Below are 24,689 nucleotides of genomic sequence, written 5' to 3' on the forward strand. Positions count from 1 at the left end.
CACATTGGGAGCGTGGAGTCTTAGCCACTGGACCACAGGGAAGCCCCTTCCTTCTACTTTTGTGCAAACAAAAATTTCCAAAATAAAAAGGTTGAAAAGATAACAGTAACACCTGCCCCTGTGTACCACATGTGACCTGTCCTTAGAGCACATTTCGTCCCGTGGAGAAGGATGGCTCGTAAACAACACAAGACCGAGTTTGACTCCACGGCCCTCAAATGATTGCATCACACCTTGAGGGATTGTTGACAAGGAGACGGAAAGTAGACTAGAACCCAGGGGAAGCAGGGCCATGAAAGAGGAAGATAAAACTTTCAAAGCATCATTTGCTCTGCGGGAAGATCTCATCTTCATATGACAAACTGGAAGGCCATCTGGGCAAACTGTTAATGTAGGAAATATATTTGCAATAGATAAAAAATGGGTTGCCCAGTCACTGATGATTTATTTCTGGAGTTCCACATGCATAACATTTCCCATCTTGTCAATGATCGATAATAAATACTTTTTTATAAATCACTGGTTTCCAAAGGCAGATGAGCACAGTGAATAAAAACAAGATGCAGGGAATAAAGATGCATACATAGAGAACTGAGGGAGAATGGGGGGGGTGAATTGGGGAAGTAGCATTGACATGTAGACACCACTGTGTGTAAAGTAGATACCTGGTGAGAAGCTGCGTGGAGGACAGGGCGCTCAGCTCGGAGGTCTGTGATGACCTAGAGGAGTGGGATGGGGGGTAGGAGGGAGGCTCAAGAGGGAGGGGATGTGTATACATGCATAGCTGATTCACTTCTGCTGTACAGCAGAAGCTAACTCAACATTGAAAAGCAATTATATCATCAGCGCCCCCCCCAAAAAAAAAGGAAATGCAGAAGCTGGTTAATCCCCACCAACCTAACTCACATTGACACGAAGGGGTGCCCTGAGTGTGGGGAATTCTTGAGCGAAGGGAGGGGCTGATTCATCCAGGAAATCTGTGCCCATCACAACACCGGGGCTATGTTGCAAGAAATGTACTTGGTGACTTGAAAAAAAGTGAGAGTTGCTCAGTCGTGTCCAACTCTTGACTGTAGCCCGCCAGGCTCCTCTGTCCATGGAATTCTCCAGGCAAGAATACTGGAGTGGGTTGCTATACTCTTCTCCAGGGGATCGTCCCGATCCAGGGATCAAACCCAGGTCCCCTGCATTGCAAATGGATTCTTTACTGTGTGAGCCACCGGGAAGCATCAGAGTTCATGCTGCATTGTTGCAGACCAGCAAACCTGCCCCTGCTTGAGACTATGTTGTGGGCTTCTTACAAACCCCTGAGTTTTCTGTGATAGGACAGAGTGCATCGGTAAAAGACTAGTGCAAAAAAAAAAAAAACTTCTGAAAGGAAAAGAGTGATTCAGGGTTTTATCAAGAGCATCCCTCCCAGGGACTTCCCTGGTGGTCCAGTGGTTCAGAAACTGCCTTCTGATGCAGGGAGTACAGGTTCCATCCCTGGTCAGGGAACTAAGATCCCACATGCTGCAGAGCAACTAAGATGCCACACCTCAACTACTGAGCCTGTGAGCTTAGAGCCCATGCTTCACAACAGGAGAAGCCATAGCACCAAGAAGCCCTCATTTGGAAGAGTAGCCCCTGCTCACTGCAATTAGAGAAAGCCCTCGGGCAGCAAAGAAGGCCCAGCGCAGCCAAAAAGAAGTAAGTTAAAAAAAATAATCATTAAAAAAAAGAACATCCCTTCCAGGTGAGGGTGTGTGTTCCTCCACTTGAGCCGCTGAAGTGACTGATGGAGAAAGGGGAAGTAGTAACTCTTCCCGGCCTCAGAAACAGGGACCCATAGCTGTTTCAAGGAACGATAATCGTGGAGAAAGGCCATGCGCATCTTGCTAAAAACAAACCAAAAATGTACCCCAAATTACTCTGTAGCTCAAGGCCTCCCTGATTTTTAAAAACAGAGAGCAAACGTGTCTTCAGGAATTCAGGATGGCTGAGGGTTAGAACAAGCCAAGAGTGGAAACATCTTTGTTAGCAAACACTTCGGATGTGAGATAATAAGGTGTGAGAGAAATAAGCTTACAAGGGAATCTGAATAAGTGAGAAATGCTTTTTAAAAGGCTTTGAAAACTTTTATATGTAATTGGCAAACACTTAGTTAATTATACAGGGTTCTATCTCATTGTTAAACAAGACGTCTGAATCCTGACCAGGAAAGCGTCTGTGTTCTTTGTTCAAATTGAAGGCAGTCACGGAAGGTGCCCTGAAGAGGCAGTTAAGCTTGAAGAGCCCCAGCAGGATGTGGGCCCGCCTGTCTTCATGGCCCCGTGGGGCTGCCAAGAGCCTTCAACTTGTCCGGACAGTTTCCCCCCCATATAAAGGGACCTGGAGTTTTCTTCCAGGTCTCTAATTGCATGAATACTGTTTTCCTGTAATAAGTCTATTCTTTAATCTTTCTACTGGCCCTAATAGTTGCACCTAAGAGAAGTATATTGATCTGCATTATCTAAAACTGCTTTTGGATCATGTAATATGTGCAGATGCAAACACACGAGAGGCCACCCAGCCTCTCGTGTGGGCAGAGAGAGGCTGGTGCAGCCCGCAGGACTGCCAGCTGTCGGCCAGCCCACCACCCACCTAGACTTGGTTCTCTCTTTCCTTCTCATTGAAAATATGTTGTAGAAACAGCAGCTCTGTTCCCTGATTTCTCAAGAGAGGGTAAACATTCATTTCAGCAAGATTTGGAAAAGAGCCAAAAATGAGGGGGCAAGAAGAAAAGAAAAAAATGTTTTGTTTCAATGCTCCTTTTTGTGCTAATTTTGAGCCATCTCAAGGGCAGGAGGACAGCGTGCCAGCTCCTCCTCCCTCTCCCCCAGACCTCCATCATTAGCCTCACCCGGCAAGCCACAGGGACCCCAGGCCCTGCAAATGTCAGCAAGGCCGGCCGCTAGGCAGGGTTGAGAGAGTCTGGCAGCCAGACCACCACCCCTCTGTCTGTGCATCCTCTCTGACCCCTCTCCTCACTCACTCTTCCTCAGCCAGGCAGGTGAGCCCTTCCAGGCAGGACACCCTTCCCAAGGACCCTGATGGCTGTGGGCAGAGGGGAAGCGGGACTCAAAAACATGCCTTGTGAGGCTGAGCCCCCAGCTGTATCATCCCTCTAGGAAGAACCCAGACACGAGCCTTCCAGGGTCCTCCCACAGAGATCTTGCTGGCCACAGTAGGAAAGAACTGAATGGTGCTGTAAAAAAATGAAGCCCACTGCTCTCCTGGTGGCCTCAGTGTATAAGGACCTACATAGAGACAGAGAGGGGTCCTGTCTTAGAGGTCTCCAGAGAATCAGAACCAGCAGGATGGAGAGATAGATAGATCGACAGACAGAGAGACAGATAGCTGTTGCTTTTCTTGTTCAATCATTCAGTCGTGTCTGACTCTTTGCAACCCCATGGACTCTCTGTCCCTCACCATCTCCTGAAGTTTGCCCAAGTTCATGTACATGTCCTGTATAAAAGGATGAAAGATACATAGACATATGTACATACACATGGGGCTTTCCTGGTGGCTCAGATGGTAAAGAATCCATCTGCAATGCAGGAGACTGAGTTTTGAACCCTGGGTCAGGAAGATCTGCTGGAGAAGGGAATGACAATCCACTCCAGTATTCTTGTCTGGAGAATCCCGTGGACAGAGGAGCCTGGCAGACTACAGTTCAGGGGGATCACCAAGAGTCAGACACGACTGAGGGACTGACGTGACCACTACACACACGTAGACACAGAGACAGAGACTGTTTTTAAGGAACCGGCTCATGCCGTGTAGGTGCTGGCAAGCCTAAAGTGTGCAAGCAGGTTAGCAGGCTGGAAGTTCAGGTAAGCAGTCTGCTAGGAAAACTCCTTCTTTCCCAGGGAAAGTCAATCTTTCCTCTTAAGTCCTTCAACTGGTTGGGTGAGGCTCACCTGCATTGCAGCGGGTGACCTGCTGTAGTCAAAGTCTGACTCAAAAGTCAGCATCTGGACTGATGTTAGCACCCAGACTGATGTTTGACCACACAACTGGGCACCCCAGCCCAGCTCCACAGATACATGAAACTAACCATCCCAAAGCCCCAGGAATCCCGTCCAGACCCAAGGTGCCTGAGACCATGCCCAGTGACAGCCGCACACCCTGGGTCACCTCACAGCTCTGGCCTCGTATCTCCTCCAGCCTGCCAGAGTGGGCACCTCTCTTAAAACAGGACCTGGGCGCTGGCTCCGGCCCAGTCCCCTGTCCGCCCAGAACCCTGAGCCTTCTCCTTCCTACTGCGCGGCCTGCTCCCCTCCACTGCTGCCTGACTCCACCCTCTGGCTGATTATCATGTTTTGACTGTTCATTGACCTAGTCAAGAAATCCTCTCTCTCTTTCTCTCTTTTAGAATACTGCACGATTATCATTCAGCCTTATAAGGGAAGGAAATTCGGCCCTACACCACCACATGGGTGAACCCCCGAGGACACCGTGCCCCGTGCCATAAACCAAACACCGAAAGACAAACATTGCTCAATTCCCCTCCAATGAGGCAGAGACAGAAGGCAGAACTGTGACCCCCTCACCCCCACCCCCCGCCCCAAGGGCGGGGAGCTACCGTTCCATGGCCCAGAGCCTCAGCTCTGCAAGATGATGGAGCATTGTGGATGGAAGGGGATGGCAGGGCTATCTGTGCTCAAGACCGTGACCTAGATGCCTGCAGATAGTCAGAAGGGTAAACCTTGCGTTCTGTATACTCTGCCCCAAGGGTGTGTGATACAGAGTCCAAATATTGGGGATGGGGATGGGGGTGGGAAGGTTCCTGTCATGTCTGTTACCGATTCGTGGTAAGTTCCATTGCGGTGTGAGAATGTGCTTTGTAGGACTTGAATCCTGTTAAATTCCTGGACACCTGGGCGCACGGGCTGGCTGCTCCGTCCTGCTGCTGTGGTCACATGTCCACTGCTTGGCGACCTCCTCGCAAAGGGTCTCTTATGGGATTACAGAACAGAGTGATTTGTAATGATCGGCACAGACGATATTTGCTCGGTTCCTGTGGGGTGAGAGGGCCAGGGGGACTGTGTGAAATGAGGGTTCTGCTCCAAATAAAAAGAGGAAGGGTCACACGGATCACTGAACACCGGCTTGGGACCTTGCACCGTGCTGACTCCCAGCTACAGGACAACAAGCAGGGGAAAGATGGAAAGGAGAAGACAACTTTGGAGAGGTATGGCAGGTAACTAATTAGAAACCATTCCAAGGACAGCATTCTCCCATGGGACATGCATGCCTAATCAGCTTTTCTCAAAGAGAGGGCCTCCAGACCTGTTCAGGGATCAGCATGGTCAACACTCCTTTTAAAAATTAGGAATCTCGGATTAACAAATACACACTACTGTACATAAAAGAGGTAAACAACAAGGACCTATTGTATAGCACAGGGAATTATAAGTAACCTATAATGGAAAAAAATCTGAAAAAAAATGTACATATATATTTGTAACTGAATCACTTTGTGTACACTTGTAACTAACATAGCATTGTAAATAAACTACACTTCAATTGAAAAATAAATGATATAAAAAAAGTACTTCTCTGATAATACTAAGACATCCCTTGCATTTTTCTGGGCCCCCGGTGAAGACCTACAGCGGCCCCTGCTTGCTTGTCCCTGGGCAGCTCATTGCTACACTCACCATAAAGGAAGGACAGTGTCACTAAGAATGTCCCTTACATAAATCACCTTCTTTATCCATTCATCTGCTGATGGACACCTAGGTTGTTTGCATGTCTTGGCTATTGTAAATAATGCTGCTGTGAATGCTGAATGCATATAGCTTTTGAATTAGTGTTTTTATAGTCTTTGGATAACTACCCAGAAATGGAATAGCTGGATCATATGGTAGTTCTATTTTTATTTTTTGAGGAATCTCTTTTCTGTTATCCACAGTGTCTGCATCAATTTACATTCCCTACAACTCTGATTTTTATATTGTCTAGTGAAAAGGGTCCGGCTTCCCAGGTGGTTCAGTGGTAAAGAATCTGCCTGCTAATGCAGGAACCACAAGAGACGCAGGTTTGATCCCTGGGTAGGGAAGATCCCCTGCAGGTGGAAATGGCAACCCACTCCAATATTCTTGCCTAGAAAATTCCATGGACAGAGAAGCCTGGCAGGCTACAGTCCCTGGGGCTGCAAAGAGTCAGACACGGCTGAGTGACTGAGCGCAGACACACTGGAATGGGCCAGCATTTGGAATCAGTGCATAACTCAGGGAATTAATATTTTCCCAATGACTACATGGCCATGTTATAGAATCATGTCTGAGAAACAGAGCCATCCAACCAGCCAGAGAGACCAGTGGGGTTTGGTCTAACACTAGGAAAGGTTCATTGCTGTGGTGCTGGAGTCCACGTGGCAATGAACCTGAAGGTAATGTCCTCATGTCAGGTGGAGAATCTATGTGAATGCTTCTCCATTATCCTGCTGCACATCTCCACAAGGCCAGATTTTCTTCACAGACATCAACTGAAACCACACATTACAACAGACTGAACACAGAAGCGGACATGAGAATCCAGCTGTCTTCTATTAAGCTAGACGTTAAAAAGATTTGCAGAAATATGAAGCATGCCACTGTTCTCACTAATCATTTTTTTAAAATAATGATTTTTCATAGAATACTATTTATCACTGAATCAGTTTATCAGTTTATCATGGAATCAGTTTCTTATTGTAAGTTTAAATAAATTAATAAAATGAGTTTAAAGCAGTCTCTTAGTTTTAATTTATAATACTGTATGTTTTCATAAGCCCCAAATCCAGCTGTAAAGTGTGACAGGGGAGGCTCTGTCTAGGAGAGTTCAGGGTGGTATAAAGTGATTCATTCCAACCCCTCTGGGAAACTTAACTTTAAACTTCCCAATTCCTCATTTTAGGAATTTCTTTTTCTTTTTTTTTAAGGAATTTCTTTTTATGATATCTATAACCTCTTAAGTATTTCAAAAGGTAGGAGGGGAGGGAGGGAAAGACAGCAAAGGAAATTTGAAAGGAAAGGAATCTTAAAAATCATTGCTACCACTTCTAACGGCCACTATCAGAAACAAGAAAATAATAACTTTGGGCAAAGATGTGGAGAAATTGCAGTCCTTTGGCCTTGCTGATGGGAATGTCAAATTACGTGGCCAGTGTAGAAAATGGCACAGCGAAATCTCAAGCAATTAAAAATAAAATTACTGTATGATCCGGCAATTCCACTTCTGAAACAAGTATCTGTACACCGTGTCCACACCAGCACTGTTCACAGTAAGTAGCCACAGTGTGGACACAGTCCAAGTGTCCATTGGCAGGTGAATGGATAAACAAGATGTGCTCTATTCTGACTATGAACTGTTAGTCCACCTTAAAAAAGAAGGAACTGCTGTCATGAGCTACAACACGGAGGAATGCTGAAGATACGAGCTCACTGAAATAAGCCAGGGACCTTCGAATAATGTTTAAATTGGATCACTCTTCATAGCAAAAACAAAGAGAAGTTGAATTGTGCTTATTGGTTCCGTTTCTCAGACCAGGAAGTGGGTGCACAGCCTGGCTGGGTGCTTTGGGCAGAGGTGGGTTTTGTCCATCCACCTCCCTGGACCCCTGACACCGGTGGCCAAGACTAGAACAAAGTGAGCTCAGCCCTGCAAAAGCTTTTGTTGGTATTACTTCTGTACTTCAAGGAGAAACAGATTTTCACATGCACGACATCACAGACCATGCCTCTTGACTGGGAACCTAATTTAGAAACTGGCCCGATTGCAGAGGAAGCTGAGGGGGCAGCTGGGTTTGGAAAGCCGCTAGTTGCCAACAAGCGGCCAGGTCACTGTGTCACTGGCAGAAGAGTGGCCCGAGGAGATCTGATGGGGTCCTGCTGTAAAGGTCACCACCCAGCTTTCACAGGGAGCAGCCAACTTCCTGAACTCATGGTCGGCCTGAGGGGTGGGCAGTCATCATGGTGTGACCGCGATGAGACCAGGGAGAGATGATGGCCGTGAAATAGGAGCCACAGGCAAAGCTTTGTGCCACGGGCACAGCTGTTCTGGGGCATGGCCGGGGCAAAGCTCTTTCACTGGCAAAGTTGTCAAAGGCTGTGCACACAGGGAAACGCCGGGAACCGCTACTGCTGTCCTCAGGGGGTGCTTCGTGTTCTTTTTTTTTTAAACTGACCTCTACAGTTTATGTAGCAAAAATCTAGGTGAAGATCCAGTATTACAGTTAAGACTCTGGGTGCCTGAAAATGATAAGAAGCAAATCGGTTTCACAGCCTAAAAACATGAGTTTGTATCAGGGAACTTATTTATATAAAGAAGACTTAGTTTAAAAACTTGGTTAATAAAAGGTCAGGATAAAACTGGGAGGAAGTTGGCTTTTTGTAGTAGCAGCTGATATATCTGTGTGTGTGTGTGTGTGTGTATAATATGTATAATACATATATATATATATATATATATATATATATATATATATATATATATGACAGATTTTATTTTCTTAGGCTCCAAAATCACTGTGGACAGTGACTGCAGCCATGAAATTAAAAGACACTTGCTCCATGGAAGGAAAGCAATGACAAACCTAGACAGCATATTAAAAAGCAGAGATATTGCTTTGCTGATAAAAGTTAGTATAGTCAAAGCTATGTTTTCTCCAGTAGTCATGTACAGATGTGAGATTTGACCCATAAAGAAAGCTGAGCACTGAACTGATAATTTTGAATTGTGGTACTGGAGAAGACTCGAGAGTCTCTTAGACAGCAAGGAGATCAAACCAGTCAATCCTAAAGGAAATCAACCCTGAATATTCATTGGAAGGACTGATGCTGAAGCTCCAATACTTTGGCCACCTGACACAAAGAGCTGACACATTGGAAAAGACACTGATGCTGGGAAAGATTGAAGGCAAAAGGAGAAGGGGGTGTCAGAGGATGAAATGGTTAGGTAGCATCACTGACTCAATGTAAACAAATTTGAGCAAACTCTGCGAGATAGTGAAGGACAGGGAAGCCTGGTGTGCTGCAGCTTATGGGGTCACACAGAATCGGCAATGACTTAGCAACTGAACAACAACCAAAAATATTTTGACTCCTGTTTCATAGTCTCAGCTTCATCTCAGTGGAGCATGCCTGGCCAGCATGCAAGCCTGGGAGACAAGGTTCACCACAGTGTTCCCGCCACTCCCCCACCCCCAGAATGCTTCCTCAATAGGCATTTTCCTGATGATCAGATTTTAAGTTATTGACAGAGAGTTATCCAAGTAAGCTGGATCATTACAAAAAGGGGAAGACTGGGCCCATAGAGGTACACAGTGAAAACACCACAAAGGCAGGAATCTGGGTGACATTTCTACAAGCCAAGGAACACTGAAGGTGGCCAGTAAACCACCAAAAACTCAGGGAGAGCCTGGGACATATTTTCCCTTCCAGCCTCAGAAGGAACCAGCTCTGTCCACACCTTGATCTTGGACTCCTGGCCTCCAGACTTGAGAGAATAACTCTGTTGTTTAACCAAGCAGTCTGGAGCTTCCTTGGTGGCTGAGTGGTAAAGAAACCATCTGCCAACGCAGGAGACGCTGGTTCGATCTGGTCCGGGAAGATTCCATATGCTGCGGGGCAACTAAGCCTGTGTGTTGCAACTACTGAAGCCCATGCACCCGTGCTCAGCACAGAGCCCGCTCTCCACAATTAGAGAGTAGTCCCTGCTCACCCCATCTAGAGAAAAGCCCAAGCAGCAACACAGACCCAGCGCAGCCAATAAATACAAACATACATGAAATTATTTAAGCACACGCACTCACACGCAGTCTGTGGCACTTTGTTACAGAGGCCCCAGCAAAGTAACACACTAGTGTATTACAAGTATAAGGAGACTTGGAACAAGCGAAACGTTTGCTGGGCATCTCCAGTGGGAAACTCTGCTCTCTTCAGAGCGCAACCTTCTGGGTTTTTTGATTCCAGTTTTTCATTGTCTTTGAGCTATTCTACAGTCTAAGCTGTCAGGAATGAGTGGCAATGCAGATGTCCCTCCGTTGTGGACTATGTGATGAAGGGACAACCCTCACCCCATGGTTCTCAAATCCTTCCACTCAAAGCCAGTTTTGCACAAACTGCGATTCACACCAATATTCCAGCCTAGTTAGGTGTTTGTTCTTCGCATTTCCCTTTGAACAGGCTGTGACATCTTACTGTTTCCTCAATCAATCAATGAGCTCAGGAAGCTCTTTGCCACCTGTTGATTGCATGTCTGCCTGAGAGTCATGATTCTGTCTTAGGCCAACATCATGCTTTAACACTGCCATAGCTGCCATTTCCCTGCTGCATTGGGCTGGGGTCCTCAAGGAGGCCATGTCACAGGTGAGGGCAGTGTCTCCTACCCTCATCTTTCAGGGACTTCATTGTTGAACTGTCCTCTGGAGAAAATGAGGGCTCAAGCCTGAAGAACCATGGGCATCCGCATGTATGCTGGGGGCCTTCTTACACAGCTTACTGCCTCCTCTGCAGAATACCCTGAGAGATGCACGACCATCCCCATGGAAAGCAGGGAACTGGATCTCAGGGAGGTGAAGTGGCCTCATCCACATTCACATGACAATCGGCAAAGCCACTTGTCCATACCCAGCACTGTAGACCGAAAGCCCAGGGCTCTCCTGACTATACCACAGTGTCTCTTTTACACAGAAGAAGAAATGCCACGTGGGCAGGCTCTAAGATGGTCCTGGGAGATTCTCTCTTCCTGCTGTTTGTTTCTTCCTGGTTCCCCCTCCCCTTGTATTTGGGCAGGACCTGAGACTTGCTTCTAACCAACAGAATAGACAAAGGTGATTGGAAGATGCTTCTGGGATTACTTTATACAACACTGCCACTTCTGTCTTCCATGCTGACTCTGTTCCTTGCTGGCTTTCATGAAGCAAGCTGCTGGCTCCTCTTCTCCTCTCCATCTCCTCTCTGGAGCGCTCCATGTGGCAAAGAAACTGAACAGGCCTCCAGCCAAGAACCAGCAAGGACCTGAGGCCCTCAGTCCATCTGCCCACAAATATGTGAGGTTGGAAATGGATCCTTCCCCAGTCAAGCCATGAAGTGAGACCACAGCCCTGGAGGCCACTCATGACCCGCCCTGAGGCAGAGGACCCAGTCAAGTCATGCCCAGATTCCTGACCCACAGAGACTGTGAGATAATGAATGTTGTTTTCAGACACTGTTTGGGATAATTTGTTACAAAGCAATAGATAGCCAATACACCATGTATTAGAAGCTCTGGTTCATTCATTCAACAAATATTTACTTGCCAGGTACTAGCACGGGTGCTTGGTATACATCAGTGAACAAAACAGAGTAAAATTCTTTGTCTTCAGGAGCTTAGATTCTATTATTTATGTGTGTGTACAGGGGCAGGTATGGGATTGGAGGATAGACACAGTAAATAAGTTACATGGTTATGTGGTTGCATTGTACATTACATGTAAATAAGCTACATGGTTATACAGTTACATCATACCTTACATGTAAATAAGTTACATGGTTATACAGATACATCTTACCTTATATGTAAATAAGCTACATGGTTATATAGTTGTATCATATATCATACATACATACATGTATCATGTACATATATTACATGTAACTAAGTTACGTGGTTAAACAGCTACATTGCAAGCTACGTGTATCTACAGAAGTACCACAGGAGGAGGAAACAGGGTAGGGAATGGGTTGGGAGTTTGCAATTTTAAGCCTCCTTTGAGAAAATGAAGTTGAGAAAGACTTCATGGTGTGAGAGAGAACCACGGAGATACCTTTGAGAAGACTGCTTTAAGCACAGGAAATTAGTAGTGCAAAGGTCCCGAGGCTGAATCACACTTAGAATGAGCTAGGAGCAGCTAAGAGGCTGGCTGGAAAAGAGCAGGTGAAGGGAAGGGTGACAGGAGCTGAGGTCAGACATGTGGAGGGGGGAGGGACGGTAGAGACCTCACAGGCACTGCAAGGACTTCGCTTTTGCTCTAAATTAAATGGGGGACTCTTGGAGGGGTCGAGCATAGCAGTAATGTGGTCTGACTCATTGCTGGTGACTTCCTGCTCACCTGTGCAAACTGAAGTGGCTTCTTCTCCGCCATGCTTGTTGCCTTGACAAGCCAAGAGACTCACCCTTATCTGTAGGTTTTTTTCCCCCCACTCATTTTTCTTACCAAAGCCCCAGATCCCAGCCATCCTCTAAAGATGGCCCCCATCCTGCCTCCCCACACTTCCTCCAGCTTTCACCTTGCAATCTCCCTTGCCAGTGCAGCACCATGCACCCCATCCTGGCTGCCACAGGCTTTGTGCACTGTCTCACATGCCCTGCCAGGAAGGGTTCAAGGCTCACCTTTCCCCTACATTCTCCCCCACCTTCTCCAGCTTGAGACAGAGCTCCATGGAGCGGGGCTCTGTCTGTCCCACTGGCACCTCAGCAGAGTTCTTTCTACCTTTCCCCATGGGTCCTGCAAAGCTCCTTCACCTGCCTGCCTGCTCCCAACCTTCCCTCCTCCCCTCCTGGTTTCACAGCACCTGCTGTCATCCAGGTAGTTCTATGAACAATTATATGTGGCTTTTTACTTCATACACCTAAATGTGGTCCTTGAAGAAATAGTAGCAAGTCTTTAACAAAGAAATTGGGAAGAAAGTAGGCAGAAGCACCTGTTGTGCACAAACCTTTCTTTATTGTTCGTAAACCACCCTCATGCCACCACTGGGGGGAAGCCATGAGTGGAGGCAGAGGAAAGCAAAGTCCCCACTTCTACCTTATTTTCATTTACTTTTCCTAAAGAAAGCCCCCAGATGTGTGAGCCTCCGGGCCACAGTGTCACGGACGGCGCTTCCAGCCCTTTCTCCTCTGGAGACGGCACATGAAGATAAAGAAAGGAATGGCAGGCAGATCATGTGGGGGCCTGGGTAGAGGAGGCCAGGCGCAGAGGCCAGACAGGGGTGCAGGGCCTGGGTCTCAACTGCCTTGGGACTTGTTTCGGGCCATCAGGGGACAGCACACCCCCAGGTTCTCCTGGACAGAGACCTCTGCTGCCTCACACACTTGATGGGAACCGGGTGAAAGCTTCAGTCCCAGGTGGGGAGAGGGTGAGGCCAGCCAGGCCAGGGCTGCTTCAGGGTGCCTGTGAGCAGTGCCATCAGCTGGGGCCCCAGCCGGGTATAATAATCTCCTGTCCCTGCCTTAAAATTCTTAGTGACTCTTGAACAAGGGACCGTTCATTCTGACTTTGCACTGGGCCCCGCAAACACAGGTAGCTGGTCTGCACCACTGAATTGTGGGGGTCCCGTCCCTCCAACTCTCCGCTGGTCAGTGGCTGACTGCACCCCAGCCCAGGCGCTGCTATCACAGCCTTCTCTCTGGAAAACGGAGTATTTCTGCAGGACCACGGAGACTGCCTGCAGCTTCATGGTGCTGGTGGAGTCCTGAAGACTTAGGAGCGAGGTCCTTCCCACTGGCTCCCGACTGAACCACCAGGCACCCTCCACGAGGTCCAGTCCTGGGTCCCGGGGCAGCGCGCGAGCCCTTCTCCAGACAGAGATCCCACCGGGGAAGAACGTTTCTGTAGAAATAGACAGCCGTTCAGGTCCCGTGCCTCTGCAGGAGGAAACGCCTGGCCTTTTCCTTAACGTCCTGGAGGGCAAGGCTACCGGAGGGACCCGCGGGCCCGCTGCAGCACCGTGTTTGAAAGCCCACCTTGAGATACACCATACTTTCCGCGTCGCCCTAAGGGGTGCCACTTCACTGGCAGACGGGGCCTGCGTGGGCCACCGGAGGACAGGTGCCTGACGGCAGAGCGCGGGACCAGAGGCAAGCCTGCAGCGGTGGCTGGAGCCCAGACCGCGGCTGAGGGCGCCGGGGGTCAGGTTGGTGGCTGGGCACTGCCGCCGCTCTCGAGGCGCACGTGCGCAATCTCCGGGAAGAAAGCCGGGGACTGCCTCGGACCTGCACACAAAGGGGGCGCCGCGCAGAGTAGGGGCCTGGGCGCCAGACGCCCTCACGGCCCGGCCTCCGAGGACAGCCCGGGGCTGGCCTGCCCTGCATCGCCGGGGCGCGCGTTCAGGGCTCCTCCCGCGGATGGTACGGCCCGCCCTCCCCTCCTGACCGTCGCAGATGGTTTCGCCTACCCCAGCCCGCTCCACACACCTCCCCGGGTCTCCGAGGAAAGAGCGGCGGGGGCGTGGCTACACCAGGCCACGCCCCCAGCTGCAGAGTAGTGAGGCGGGGCTCGCGGCCGGCGGGGCGGGCCGCTCTTCGCGCCGCGGCGCAGCGGCTGGGGGCGGGTCCCGACTGCTAGGCGGGGGCGGGGCCGGCCGCCGCCCGCCCCCGGCTCACTCTCCGCCCCCCGGCACCCAGGCCCCGCCTCCAGCCGCCGCGGCGCAGGGACGGGGCGGGGCCCTGGGCCCGCAGGCCCCGCCCTCACTGTGAATATTGATGCGGCGCGCGTCGGCGTCGCCCTCCTCCCATTGAGCGAGGCTGTGTCGCGTGGCCCAGCGTCGGCGTGACGGTTGGACGCGGGCGCGGCACTGCGGGTCCCGATTGCTGCAGCCGCTTGTCAGTGTGATGAAGATTGGCACCCAGGTAAGCTGTCACTCAACCGCTCCGCCGCCGCCGCCGCTCCGCCGCCCCGTCCCTATCAATCACGCCGGCCCGCCGGCGCCGCGGCCGCCGCCCCGCCGCCGCCGGCCGGGTCTCCGCGGGCCGCCGCCGCCCGGGAGGGCCGCGCCGGACCTGCCGCCCGGGGCAGGGGGCGGGGAGGGGGCGCGGGTGGGGGAGGGGAGCAGCGGCCGCGGGGAGGGGCGCTGAGGGCCGGGCCGGCGCGGGGGCGCGCCCCGCTTGTTTTTCGGTGTGGGCTTAGGGACGCGGAAATTTCTGGAAGGCTCCGCCGCCGCCGCCGCGCGGGGCCCGCGGCGAAGCGCGCGCTCCTAACCGTCCCTCTCGGAGCGCGACGCGCGCCCCTGCGCGGGCGGGGCAGGGGGCGCGGGGGCGCGCGGCGGGGGCGGGGGCCGGGCTAAGGGGGCGCGCGGGGGCGGGGCGGGGAGCGGGCGCGCGGGGGGGCGGGGCCGGCGTCCGGGGCTCGGGGGCGGGGCCGGGCGGGGGCGCGCGGGGCGGACGTTCGCGAGGCGGCGGCGGGGGTGCTCGGCAGCCGTGAGGCGGGGGCGTCTCGCTCCTCGGGCTTCCGGGGTCCCCGAGGCCGGGCGGCGGCCGGCAGGTCCCGGGTTGTCAGGGAGCCCGGGGTGCTCTGGAACGAGTGACACAGGCGTCGCGGGTGGTAAACGGCCGACTAGAGCTAGAGGACGGCGGTGTGGGGCCCGGCCTGGCCGCCCGCTGGCTCCCACATTCCTTGAGGGAGAGGTCGTGAGTCACCTCAGGAGAGGCAGGGAAAGAGGAGTCTGCTTTATTTCAGCGCAGAGGCTGCTGGGACGCGGCGTCGTTAGTGGTTCAGAGGCTGGGCCCGTTAGGCTCTCCTTTGTGATGCAAGACTCCTGAATCTGTCTTTGCGCGTGCTGCCCGGGTCGGAGTCCCGGGGTGAGGGCGGAAGGCGGATGCTAGGAAGGGGGAGGGGAATACCTGTAGTGACGCGAATGTGCATTTGGTAACTTTGATCTCAGACCTGCACCATCTAGGGTAGATTTGCCGTTTTTAAGGAGGTTGTGATGAACAGTTTTGATCCTAAGACTTAGTTTTCAGTAGAAACTACTGGTAGGGATACTTCCCGCTTTATGCTAAATGAAACCCTCAGCTTTCGTTGGATATACTTGTATGATTTCTCCTGACTTGTTAAGAAAGGGCTTATGTACTTGCATAATATTTTATGCAGTGTTTTCTGAATACTGTGTGGAAAAATCGAAGTGAAATGTGAAAATTCTGCCAGTACGGTTGCTGGTGATGCTCTCAAATCTAGGTGTACGTGGATTTGGAAGGTAGCCCACTGACTTCAATCTGCCTTTCATCGGTTTTTTTCTTCGCTTGCCCAGCGTGGAGAGAGGCGTGCGTTTCGTTTAGCACGGTTGTGGAATAGAGTTGTAGGACACAAGGCTTTCCGAAGGACCCTTCCTACTTCAGAAGATTTACAGGTGGGGATTAGAATTGGTGAAATATGGAATGAAGCAGGACTGGAAAGGTGAACATCCCGTGTTGACGATCTAAGTGCAGACACTAATGATACTGGGTATGAACGCCGTCCTCTAGGGCACAGATATTTACATGTCTGTGTCAGTGTGTTGTAACTTTAGGAAAGTACCACTTAGGATCAGTGAAAGGTACTGGGCGAATAGTAACATTCTAGCGTAACTTTCACTTTTGTTGCAAACTAGTTGAGACTGTTTAGAAGAACACTTTGAAACCTCTAGAGTGAAGCACATCATGCGCCCCAGGGGGCCTTTCCTTCCCTCCCCAGACCTCTGGACTCCTCCTCCTGGCACAAACGTTTTAGAAAAAATAAAAGATCAGGAAGAGAACCTATTATACTGAAATACAGTTATCAAAAATATTGAAGTAAACTTGTGATGAATTTCCTGACCTGGTTTTTAATAGCTCACATAGTAACAGATGGAACACCAGATCTAATTCTTTTTGAGTATTGTTGAGTGTAAGTGACGGTTTGAGATTTTTGTACAGTACTAATGTTTTGTGAAAATATCTGTGGTTTCCGTTGGTGAAGAAGTCACAGGTGCTGTGCAAATTCCAGGATTTTGTGACTACCTGTGGAATTGAATGAGTGCTAAATTTCAGCCAGACGTAGAGATGTGATTTTTTTCTCATTCAGGTTCAGAGACCAAGTTAAGAGCCTCTGCACTAGCAGTCGATTTCTCTCAGCGAATCCGTTACTAGGAGTATATATGTGCCCTCCTTTTTCTTCCTCATAATGCTTGTGCTGAGGGCAAGGGTGATGAGGAAGTAAAAACAGCACAGCTCAGGGAACCCAGCGCTGAACTGTCTGGGGTCATAGCAGGGTGAGTCATTGAAGTAACTGTCTGACACCAGTAGTGATGACTCACACCTGGGATGGGTTACAGTTCTGTCTTGTACAAGTTGTTTAGGAAAGTGGAGTATAGTGTTGAAAGTGTTCAGTTGAGAAATTGTTGGAATCAGCATTCAGGGACTGGGAGGCGGAGGCATTTGGTTGGAAAGACTTGGCTGTAGAGACTGTCAAATAAGGCCCCTGTGGCTGTATTGCCCACCTGGCCAGCGAATGGTCAGGTTACCCGGCTGCGGGGTGCCCTCGGCCGGCAGCTGTCCTCGTCTTGGTGTGTCGGCCTCACTGGTCTACTCACTGTTTCCGGGAGGTTTGCAGACAGTGGGCCAGATGCTGTCCCAGCCAACTTTTTGTCTGACGAGGTGGTTTCAGACTCTGGGTGTGGAAGCTCTATGGCTCTGAGGTCACTTCTGGGGACCTGTGGAGGGGACAGAGTAGCTGCTTCATTCCATCTCAGCTTCCTTGGGGGAAAGTCCTCCAGCTCTTCTAGAATCTTGAAAAGCACTGATGGGTCAGGTTTCAGGACTGAGGGCCTGTGCACTGGTGACTGTTTTCAGTTCCCATTGTCTTGAGCCTTCCCTTCAGTGTTAGGATGCACTCCTCCGGACAGGTCCAGCCAGCAGCCCCCAGCCCGCCCTCCCCCTCAGGGTGGCCTGCCCAGTGTGGGATCATGCATCATGCACTCCTGTCTGGGGACTGTGCTACGCAGGGTGACCTCGCCACCCCACAGGTGTGTGTCATTTGGTGCAGCCTCCGGCCTCGCAGAGCCTTGTCGGGAGAGGCCGCAGGGCATGTGGTGGGAAAGGCCTCTGGTGTTTGTGTCTCTGACACCCGGCTGCCATACTCAGGCCCCAGGGTGGCAGGCAGCAGGCTGACTTTACTGGCAGGTCACACAGGAATAAGGGAGAAAGGAACCTAGTGGAGTCCAACGACCTAGTGCTGGGCCTGGGGGTGGATGGAGTTGTAGCTTGGGGCCTGGTGGGATCTGGCTGCCACCCTGGTCTTGACCTTCCCGGCTTGCTCTTCCCTTGTTGATCTCAACCGTCTGCTGCTCCTACACACTCTGCCGTGTGTTCTCTGCTCCTCAACTCTGCCTGCCTTATCCTCTCCTGTTCTCCTCACACACCCTGCCCACCCCAGAGACAGGGTGACAGTTGTCTCGCCCTGCACCATGTCTCCCAGGTGCCCACCTGGTCCCCAAGCTCTCCCCAAGGAGGGGTGGGCTTTTGCCAGCTCACAGCCATCCCCTTTCCACAGGGCCTGTAGTAGGGTGGGTTACTTGGAAGGGACTGTAGTTGGTAGGAATTGTGATTGCAGTTTCCTCAACAGTCTCATTGGATTTGCAGAAAGAATGCCTTCATGAGAGCTGGGCAAACCCTCAGTATATGCCATCCTATAGCTGAGACATTTTATCAAGGTTTTAAATTTTTTTTTGCTTTAAAAAATCAGAAATTTAATTTTGTGTTATTATAAATTCATTTATGTGTTTATGCAAAGTATCTTTTTAAAAACAAGTTCGCAGTTTATTGCTGCATAAATGAAACACCCCTGTGATCCTCTGGGGCAGGGGTTCAAAGCTGGGCCCCTGTTGACTTTTGGGGCTGGGTACTTCTTGTCCTGTGCATTGTAGGATTTTAGCAGATGCCAGCGGGACCCCCACCAACAGGTGTAACAACCAAAAATGTCTTCAGATAGTGCCAAGCATTTGCTGGGGGACAAAAACTCCCCCTTGTTGAGAAGTAATGCCCTGGAACAGCATTTTCCAGACCACCTTGTGTGGAACCCGAGTTTAATGGGATAGGCATAAGTTTTTACATATTCATGAGTGCAGCTATTTTGAGTTGTATTTTTAGTCAGTGTTATGTGTATTTTCATGTATTTACGTAATTGACATGTTTCTCATTTTCAGCATTTACAATCTTAGTACCCTTCTGTGATTCTGGTTTTGAGTGTGTGTGGCTGTCCCTGCTGGTGTAGATAGAGCGTTTCAAGCATGTGGGTCTTGTTTCCTGTGTTTATTTGATCATCTTCTGGCCTGCCACGCTGAGCGCCAGCCGGATCAGGACAGGGACAGGACTACCAGGCCCATGTCCACAGTGCTCTGTCCCTGAGCTCAGACAGTGCCCTCGGGAGAAAGATGGTACCATGACATACCCTTGCTTTGAAGGATTGGGGTTCCTATTGAACCTAAAACATACTCATTGACCGTTAATAGCAAGTATATCATGTAAGTTTTGAATGTCAGTTTTTAATGATGACAGTGGTAGTCATGGTTTTAAAAACAAAGCTGTGATGTGAGTTTAAATTCTACCAGCTGTGATAGGCCATTCAGCTCAGAATTTACTGAAATGGATTCTGAAACCATTAAACACCTTTGTTGTTGGAATTTTGCTGTGTCCCTTGTGAACATGTGCAGTTGGCTGGGAAATACTTTTTTGGGCTAGATTTTGTTTTGACAGGATTTAACATCTGTAATTTTATTTGAATATTATATTAAACTTCAAGTGGTGCCTCTCAAAACCTTGCTTGAAAAATAAAGTGATCTCTTGACAAACATTCTGCTCAGAATGAGTTCTTGACTGACCATCTCGCTGGGGAGGGACGTGAAGGTGGATGGAAGGCGAGGGAGGAGGGGGCGCCCGACGGGGTTGGAGGGGGGCAGGCGGCTGCTTCTCTAGCCGCAGCCACAGCCCTTCCCATACAGGAATGAAGACGGATGGCGCTGTAGTGACATACAGCTGCTATCCTCCAAGGGTCTTGGAAAAGGTCTCCTTTTTTGAATATAGAATTTTGATCATTTTTGGGGGGTCCTTAACAGCTCTCTCAGCTTTATTAATACACCGGTTCGGTTTAGAGAAGGATCATCAATTCCGCACCCCCACTCCCACCCCCAGTCTAAAGGTGTAGTTTGTAGTGTCTCTCCATCCTCTTCTGGCTTCATTACCAACTCTCAGAGCCACTAAAACTGAAATTACCCCAGAATTTCCTGCATTTCTGTGTGGATGGAATTGATCCTGCTCACAGAGCAGCTTCTGAGAGTGACTGAGGACCCTCCCTGCTGGGAAACCTGAGCCTCTGCTGGTGGGCCTGGCAACTGGGAAGGGAGGGAGCTGCCCGACACCTCAGCATGTGTGTGGATTAAATGAAAAGTGCACCACTGAGGCTGAGTTAGAGCACGTTGTAGCTGGGGTTATAGTATAATGTGTCTCTTGGGACAGCTAAACTCTAGGCCTGGGGTTGGTAAGCGACAGGCCTGTGTGCTGTGTCCCACTGTGGCCCATTTTGTACAGTCCTGGAACCGTCCATGGTATACTGCAGAGGAAAAAGACATGATAGAGGCTGTGTGGCCCGCAAAGCCACACACAGTTAGCAGGGGGCCCTCTTCAAGAAAAGTGCTGGCTGACTCAGTGCTCCCCTGAAACCCGTAGGTCTGGATCTAAATGGATCAAACAGTGTTAACTGTTGGGGAAATATGACTAATAAAAGGGAAAAGGGTGGGTATTTTCTCTCACTGGACTCAACCTTGTGATGACCAGTACATAGTGTGATGGGTGTCAACACAGAGCCTATGTAAATAGCTCTTAACTCTTGATTAGAATCTAAAGGGATCCATGGGAATAAATGCTGGAAGCCTAAATCTAGAAGCCTGTTTTAGTGGGTAGTTCCCAATGCCTTCTTGCTCTTTGATTTTTCTGTTTGTCATCTGAGCACCAAGAATCCCTGCTCTCCGATGGAGTCAGTGTAGAGTGTTGTATTCTCTCTCCTGGGTGCCCCTGCCTTGCCCAGAAGCCCCTGTTCTGAGACCCCAGATGCCAGAGGGCTCTATGTCGCCAGCTCCAGAGCTCCTGGCTGGAAAGCAGGCCAGCCAGGCTCCTGCGTGCCTGGAACCCAGGCTGGGGAAAGGCCCGGAGCCTCATTCGGGCCTGGCCAGGGCCCTTGCTGGTCTTTGGCTCATCGTGGCCTCTTTCTTTCTAGAATCTTTTTTCTTCCCTTGATCTTCACATCTCTTTGGGTGATTCTTTTTTGTTTTTGTTTTTGTTTGTTTGTTTTTTTCTTTGGGTGATTCTTATGTGAAAGGAATGAAACCAGGAGATGGGAGTAATCCTCAACTCTTTTTGAGTACTTTTCTGAGATTTGCTTTCTTATGGACCCTTTTGACTTGACTGGATAATGTTTATTTTTTTATTTTTTGGCCATGCTGTGTGGCATGTGGGATCATAGTTCCCAGACCAGAGATCAAACCCCATGCCCCTGCAGTGGATGTTTGGAGTCTTAACCACTGGACCACCAGGGAGGTCCCCAGATAATGTTTAGTTAACTTGCCTGAGGACATACTTTACCTTTTGTTTATTTAGATGTTTATTTCTCAGTTTCTTCATCTTTTTTTTTTTTTTTCTTTTTAAAGCTTATTCATTTATTTGGCTGCATTGAGTCTTAGTTGTAGCATGGGGGATCTTTGTTGCGCAGACTCCCTAGTTGAGGAACAGGGCTTCTTAAGTTACTCCAGGGCATGTGGGATATTAGTTCCCTGACCAGTGATTGGACCTGCATCCCTTGCATTGCAAGGCGGATTCTTAACCACTGGACCACCTGGGAAGTCCCTATTTCTTAGTTTCAATTTTAATGTTAGTCCAGTATATCCTGGGACTTCCTTGGTGGCTCTGATGGTTAAGAATCTGGTAATGAATCAGTGCAGGAGACCCAGGTTGGATCCCTGGGTTGGGAAGATCCCCTGGAGAAGGGAATGGCTACCCACTCCAGTATTCTTGCTTGGAGAATCCTGTGTACAGAGGAGCCTGCCAGGCTACAGTCCATGGGGTCGCAAAGAGTTAGACACAGCTGAGCGACTAACACTTTCACTTTCCAGTATATCCCAAGACTATAACCTGTAACTATTTTAAACTTTAAAAATCTCTCCATCTTTAGGTATGTTATTTTTCCTGTTCTTTTTTTAAAAAAGATTTTCTATGTAAATTCCAAGTGGAGAATTCAACTGTTGAATTTGATACATGGAGCGAAATACATATTATGAAATATCTCCAGTATTTCTGCCATCAAAACTTAAAGGAATGCTTTTCTAATGTAATTTTCTCATAAATAATATGAAGGTGATGATTATAGTGCAGACAAAACATTTAAATATTTTCTTCTTTTAGATAGAATGTCATTAAAATAATCTGAATTCTTGTCTAGACAAATCAGAATAACCAACTGTTCAAAACTAGTTACTGTAAGGTGCTTTGCTAAGTTTGACTTGGTCCCCCATTAGAAGGAGGCATGGTTGTTAGCTCAGTGTTGCTGAATAAATAGAATATCAAATATACATGTGCATGGGTATAAATGGTATTAGACAGGTTACATACATGTCATTCATGAGAATGAAGCATTATAGTCAGGTAAACCCCAGATTATAAGTGTAACCTTTAAATGCTCTGAAATTCATTTTAAAGGTTTAAAAAAATATCCCGAAATGGTCCTAGACACATTTGCCTTCCCAGACTGCTGTGTGCTCACTGCCAGCGCTGAGTCCCTGCTGCTAAGGAGCACAGATTCAAGTGTGGAATGATAACGCAGGTTGCCGTTTCGCCAATGGAGCGAGGCTTGTTCTAGAAGCAGATTGGGATGTAGGTGTTAGTGTTGAGGTGGTGTGAGGGAACTAGTAGGAGACTGAAGGTAGAATATGTGACTCCCAGGTACCCAAGGGGAGAGTGGAGCAAAGAAGAATTTCGTTATCTCAACAAAAAGGAATTCAGGAGAATGAGGAGGTTTGCTTGGTGTGTTAAAAAGCAAACAATGTAAGATGGCATGAACAAGCCCAGAGACACCAAATAATGTAAAAGGGTTAGCTCTCCCAAGTGATAAAAACTCCAGATTTGGTAGAAAAATGAAATCTAGCTAATGCGGTATGTAAGCGACCTATCTAAAGCTAAAACAAGAAGGTGGGAAACAAGGGATAGAAAATTGTGTCAGTCCTACAGAAAGAAAAGTTTAGCAATACCAGTGTCAACTGAACTCAAGGCAAAAGCATGAGAAGAGCAGTCCTTTCTATGGTAAGCTAATGTATCAATAAATGTATCAGTGTATCAAGAATGTATCAAAATGTACAAAAATGAGAAGGTTGATCCAAGTGGGAGAAGTTGGCAGAGGGGCCCTCAGCAAGCCACAGACCAGATTAGAACAGAGAGAAGAGAAGATGTGGAGGGGCTTCTTAACTCAGTGCCGCCTGGTTCTCTGTGGGCGCTGTCCTGCGCTCTGTAGCAGGGTGAGCCGCGTCCCCAGCCTCTACCCACTGGGACAAGCAGAATGTTAATGGAAGTTGCCAAACGTCCCTTGGGGGCCAGAGTCGCCCCCAGTAGAAGAACCGCTGATAGAAAGGATTTAAATGCTAGAACTGATGGATGTACAGAAATTTGTGCCCAACAAACCTAAAGTATAGATTCTCAGTTACACAGAACATTGAACAAAAACCGGCCACATACTAGGCCACAAAGAAAAATCCCAAGTTTCGAAAAGTTAATTCTATAGACCAGATTCTGAGACCACAGTGCAACCTAGACAGAACCTAAAGAGTGAAAGGAGAGCTAAAAGTATCCACCTGAAAATGCTAGGACTCCCTTCTTTATAATGCTGGTTAAAGAGATCAGTGTTCATCCTGTAAATGAAAGACAAGACTACCGAACACTACACATGGGATGAGGCAAAAACAGCTGTCAGGAGGAAGAAAGTGCATAGACTTAATCATTTATTAGAGAACAAGAAAAATAAATGAATTCAACTTTCAACTCAAGAAACCAGGAAAATAAAGTTAAGGCAAATCTATTTTTCCTTTTTGCAAATCTGATTAAGAGGAAATGAGAACATAGTCTTTAAAAGGGATGTGGCTATGGATATGAAAATTTTACAAATAAGAAATGCACATACAATCTGATGGCGGTAAATTTTGAAGAGCTGTGAGTGGTACATAAAGAAGGCATAAATGACCAGAACTGACCCTGGAGGGAGAAAACTTGCACAGACCAGCAACTTTAGATGAGATGGAGAAGGTAGTCAAGATGTATCTTTTTGGACTTCTCTGGTGGTCCAGGGGTTAAGAATCTGCCTGCCAATGCAGGGGACTCAGGTTCGTCCCTGGTCTGGGAAGGTCCCACATGTGGCAGAACAACAGCCCGTGCACCATAGCTACAAAGCCTGCACCCTAGGCGTGTGCTCCAACAGAGACGCCACTGCAAGAAGAAGCCTGCACACCACAGCGGGAAAGTAGCGCCTGCTCGCCGCAGCTAGAGCAAGCGCACACGTAGCAGCAAAGAGCCAGTGCAGCCATAAGTAAAATTAAAAAATAAAAAAGATTTAGCTTTTAAAAGAGGCACTGGGGTGAATTACAGCAAATGTTCATGAAACAGGTAATTCCTGTGTTAAATGGCGCAACCATTCACTAAACAAAGTTATTGTGCACCTGCTGTGTACCAGACATTGTGATGGTGGTGGGGCGTGTTGTGGTTTAGTCGCTCAGTCGTGTCTGACTCTTCGTGATCCCTATGGACTGTAGCCTGCCAGGCTCCTCTGTCCATGGGGTTTCCCAGGCAAGAATGCTGGAGTGGGTTGCCATTTCCTCCTCCAGGGGATCCTTCCAACTCGGGGATCAAACCCACATCTCTGGCATTGGCAAGCGAAT

General features: G+C 49.0%; 1 protein-coding gene across 2 annotated transcripts in view; it reads left to right on the forward strand.

Annotated features, from left to right (window-relative positions):
• The first annotated feature begins 14,476 nt into the window (after window positions 1–14,476).
• The window catches only part of PKNOX1 (PBX/knotted 1 homeobox 1), a 44,495-nt gene continuing 34,282 nt past the window's right edge, over window positions 14,477–24,689 (forward strand). For both annotated transcript variants that reach the window (XM_043474502.1, XM_043474504.1), the window contains exon 1: window positions 14,477–14,619. The gene's annotated coding sequence lies outside the window, so the exon portion shown is untranslated. The remainder of the gene's footprint in view (window positions 14,620–24,689) is intronic.

Source organism: Cervus canadensis, chromosome 7, assembly GCF_019320065.1.
Source record: "Cervus canadensis isolate Bull #8, Minnesota chromosome 7, ASM1932006v1, whole genome shotgun sequence".
Taxonomy (NCBI): Eukaryota; Metazoa; Chordata; class Mammalia; order Artiodactyla; family Cervidae; genus Cervus; species Cervus canadensis.